Source organism: Macadamia integrifolia, unplaced genomic scaffold, assembly GCF_013358625.1.
Source record: "Macadamia integrifolia cultivar HAES 741 unplaced genomic scaffold, SCU_Mint_v3 scaffold3300, whole genome shotgun sequence".
NCBI classification, from domain to species: Eukaryota; Viridiplantae; Streptophyta; class Magnoliopsida; order Proteales; family Proteaceae; genus Macadamia; species Macadamia integrifolia.
The window spans coordinates 1-4668 of NW_024869377.1; the positions used below are offsets into that span (position 1 = coordinate 1).

A 4668-nucleotide genomic window follows, 5' to 3' on the forward strand; every position below is an offset into this window, starting at 1 on the left:
AAGAGAATATAATGAGTAGTTGAAACGTTTAGGATGGAAGATTAGAATAAAAGTAGAAGATGGACTGAGTGTCCCCCCTTTCTATCGGAAGAATCCATTCTAGGCGCCTGCGACGGCGACGGAAACGGCAACAACGACTGGAGATTTGCCATTTCTCCTCTGTAACAAGATTTGGGGTTGTAGCACTTGTAGTATGACAAGTTACCAGGAAGGTCGCGATAATTGTTCTTGAGAAGATGAGTACCCACAACCCTCAACCCACTTACTGTAAGGGTCCTCCTCCTCCTCCTCCCCCATTTCGATTGATTCAGATGTTCCTTCTTCAGATTCGAAATCCCTACACTAGTCCCTGCCCCTTTTACTATCTAGGTTGAAGGGTGAAGGATTTTCCCCTTTTTTTTTTATCTTTCACACTACGGCTAGGGTTAGGGCTACAGCTACGCCATTTTGATTCTGACAAACTGAATTAGAGTTGATTTGCCCTGAACTCGACGAAGACGACGGCTTTGCACTAAAGCTTCCTGCAATGAGGCGCAAAACCCAGCTACGGATACAAGATAAAATGTGAAGAAAAACCAATTAACACCATAGATTCTCAAATCCACGACGACTGCAAGAAATGAGAGGAAATCAGTAGCAGAGAAGCGAGAATGGAATCTATGATTCTTTGAAGAAGAATGAGTTCTTTCCCTTCTCTGCTAGTTCCTTCTTTTAACTCTCCACCTGTTAATTTCTCTTTTTTTTATTATTTGTTCTTCTTTCTTTCTTCCTTCTTATATGTATTATTCCTTTGAGCGCGATTTACTGAATCTTAAATATTCATATTTTTTGGGTTTCATTAGGTCTATTGAGGAGGGTAAAATCGTCTTTTTCATTTTAAAAAAAACTAATATTTTTCCTACCGTGTTAGTTTAGGTGGGTTTAAATATAATTTTTTTATTTTTATAAGGGATTATGTAATTCGGGCAAACGACAGGGAGATTAATGTAAATCACCTTATAAAAAAATCCAATCGAAATAACTAATTTTTTTTTAATGATTTAAATTAATCCTTTTCTATTGGAATTTACATTATACAATTAATATAGTTTTTCCACTTTTGTTTCCATTGTGGGTTGAGGGGGGGAAACTGGGAAGGAAATCTCTGGGAAACGGTAGGGGATAAGGAGCAGGAGATAAGGACGTAAGGATGATTTGGAGTACCAAAGAAGAAGGTGTTGGGGATTGATCAGCAGCTTACACTATTTCACTACGTGCCATCACACTTACACCCCTACCTCCCACGTGTCTATATAAATCCAACTAATCTTTTCTGTGATAAACTACGACTCTCCAACTCTTCTTGGTCACCTCTGTTCCTCAAAAACCTCTCCTTTTGGAAGAGAGCAGGAATTGAAGAAGAGAAGTGAAAAATTAATGGCACTTTGAAGGAATAGTACGTAGCAACAGAGCTAGGCAGAGAGAGGGATCGGGACCAGTAGGCGGGAGACATGCCTGCGGGCAGAATTACATTTGGGTGGTCGGATGAGGCCACCAACCCTGATTCCATCAGAGCCATCATCTCCGAGTTCTTCTCCACCCTCATCTTTGTCTTCGCTGGGGAAGGCTCAGTCCTCGCTCTTGGTCTGTCTGTGTGCGTCTCTCTCTCTTATCCTCTCTATCCATACATGAATGCATCAAAATAACTCGTAACCTCTAACGGGATTTGAGTTTCTGTGATTTTTGTTTATTTTTTTGGGTGACGTAAGATTTATAAGGAGCCAACGATAACGGCGTCGGGGCAGGTGGCGGTGGCGTTGGCCCATGCGTTGGCTTTATTTGTGGGCGTAGCAGTTGGAGTCAACATATCCGGGGGACATGTTAACCCACCTGTTACTTTCGGTGCACTCGTGGGTGGTCGGATTACCTTCGTACGAGCCTGCTTTTACTGGATACCTCAGCTCTTGGGTTCTGTTGTGGCATCTCTTTTGCTCAGGCTCTGCACAAATGGCATGGTACGTACGTAATTCAAAGTTATATATATCTGCATGCACGTACAGCTGGATCGAGTTTAACCAACTAATTAAGTAAAACTAACTAATGGTGGTGGGTGGTGCATGGGTGGTGGGCGGTGGGTTTTAATTTGTTGTAGAGGCCGGTTGGTTTTCGTTGTCGCACGGTGTTGGAGAAGGGAATGCAGTTTTGCTGGAGACAGTGATGACATTTGGGCTGGTCTACACAGTATATGCAACTGCTATCGATCCAAAGAGAGGTAGCCTGGAGACGATCGTACCACTGGCTATTGGGCTAATCGTGGGTGCGAATATCCTCGCCGGAGGGCCATTCGACGGTGCATCCATGAACCCAGCTCGAGCTTTTGGGCCGTCTCTGGTTGGGTGGAGGTGGAAGAACCACTGGATCTATTGGGTTGGGCCTTTCATCGGGGCAGCAATTGCAGCTTTAATCTATGAGTACTTTGTGATGTGGCAAAAATTGACTGGATGATCTTCCCTGCAGTTCCTGGTGCTTTGGCCGACCTGCACAGAAGAGATGACAGAGTCGGGCTGACCCGACGGGAGACTCTCCGATGCCAAAGTTAGATCTTTCCATAGCAGATGCTCAAGAGAGCTTTTACAGTAAAAGGAGTGATTGATCGATCCCCATGATGGAGGCTTACCTTGGTATTTATAGGCTGCTGATGGAGAGAGAAGGAGGGGAGTTTGTGGAGAGTCTGGTTTAGGTGTAGAGTCCTTGAGGGGAGTGACTCTGTGATTCTGGGAATATTCCAGGTTCTAGGGAATATTCTAGGAATATTTCCCATTGATCTTGGAGGTGCAAGTCGTGAGAGGGGTGGACGTCTCTGATGACGCGTAGTGGATAGAGTTCTGCCCCCGTGACCAGGAATTACGTTCCTTGAATGTAGGAGTGAACGAGAGCACATTTTTGGGTGCCTTACTTGACTGTGCCGAGCTGAGGTGACTGGTAGCCTGGCTTGATGGAGGGCCGAGGTGATAGCACAGCCCGATGAAGGGCTGAGGTGATAGCACGGCCTGATGAGATGCCGAGTGGTAGCAAGCCGAGGGTTCTGCTCTCGCTGATCCCCCTCTCCTTGGGCAACTTGCACATCAAGCCTGGTTTGCTGGGGTCCTTATGGAGGGGTCTCTACTGGGACATTCTCCTGCTCTGCCATTGGTGGTGAATGGGGACTTCCAAGTGGTAACTCACGGGTGGATCTTACTCGTGTTGTCGTAGAAGAAACGACCTTCTCACTCCTTAATTGCATTGGTCCAAGGTGACTTTTTGTAATCGATTCCCACGGACGACACCAATCTGATGTGGTAAAAATTGACCGGATGATCTTCCCTACAGTTCCTGGTGCTTTGACCGACCTGCACAGAAGAGATGACAGGGGAGAGCTGGGCTAACTTGACGGGGGACTCTCCGATGCCTAAGTCAGATCTTTCCACAGTAGATGCTTAAGAGTTTTTCTAGTAAAAAGAGTGATTGATCGATCCCCATGATGGGGGCTTACCTTGGTATTTATAGGCTGTTGATGGAGAGAGAAGGAGGGGAGTTTGTGGAGAGTCCGGTTCAGGCGTAGAGTCCTTGAGGGGAGTGCCTCTGTGATTCTGGGAATATTCTAAGTTCCTGGGAATATTCTAAGAATATTCTCCATTGATCTTAGAGGTGGAAGTTGTGAGAGGGGTGGACGCCTCTGATGACGTGTAATGGATAGAGTCCTAACCCCGTGATCAGGTATTAAGTTCCTTGAATGTAGGAGTGGACGAGAGCACGTTTCTGGGTGCCTTACTTGACTGTGCTGAGCCAAGGTAACAGGTTGGTCGAGCCGAGGTGACTGGTAGCATGGCCTGGTGGAGGGTCGAGGTGGTAGCATGGCCTGATGAGATGCCGAGGTGGCAGCAGGGCCTGATGGAGGGCCGAGGTGGCATCACCACCTGATAACGGGCCGAGGTGGCAGCACGGCCTGATGGAGGGTCGGAGTGGTGGGTCAGTCTTTTATTCAGGCTTACATACACACTTCAGCCGTGCTGAGGAAGGTGACATATTTTGCCTCATCACTTAGTACTACCAACAGAAGCGCCACATCCTCACCAACCCTTGGCCCCACAAGATTATTAGCTTCTTAAATTTTAAGGATCAAAGCTCCACCCCCCCCACCCTTTTCTTTCCTCCTCCTCCTCTCCCCTATGTTTGCATCTTTGTAAATATATGCATATGATGTCGAGAATGAATCAGTATTTGTATCTGAGTTGTTAGCTTATAATTACAGTTGCCCATATATGCTTACTACATTTATTAATTCCATCTTGTGAAATCCTAAAATAATCTCACTTTATTCTGATCACACCACTTAATTCAAGAAGAAACATGAGTTACCTGTACCTGCTCCATCAACGTTCAACCAATACCAATGCTGAGGTGGAGAGAGATCGAAAAAGCAATCCAATCACAGGAGTGAGGAGTGAGGAGTGAGGACTGAACTGAATCTATGTGGCTCTGATAGTAATAAATGTAGCCTGTGAAAGGTACTGCGAAATGGTAAGGAAGCACTTGGGAGCTAATGAGGGTATTTCTTCCCAACCACGACACGGGCAGGGATCGTCCTGACCAATGCCGTACCTCGGCCCTCCATCAGGCCGTGCTGCCACCTCAGCATCTCATCAGGTC

At 46.2% G+C, this 4668-nt stretch overlaps 1 pseudogene; it reads left to right on the plus strand.

The window, feature by feature from the left end:
* The first annotated feature begins 1437 nt into the window (after positions 1-1437).
* LOC122067982 lies at positions 1438-4119 on the plus strand (annotated as a pseudogene).
* The last annotated feature ends 549 nt before the right edge of the window (positions 4120-4668 follow it).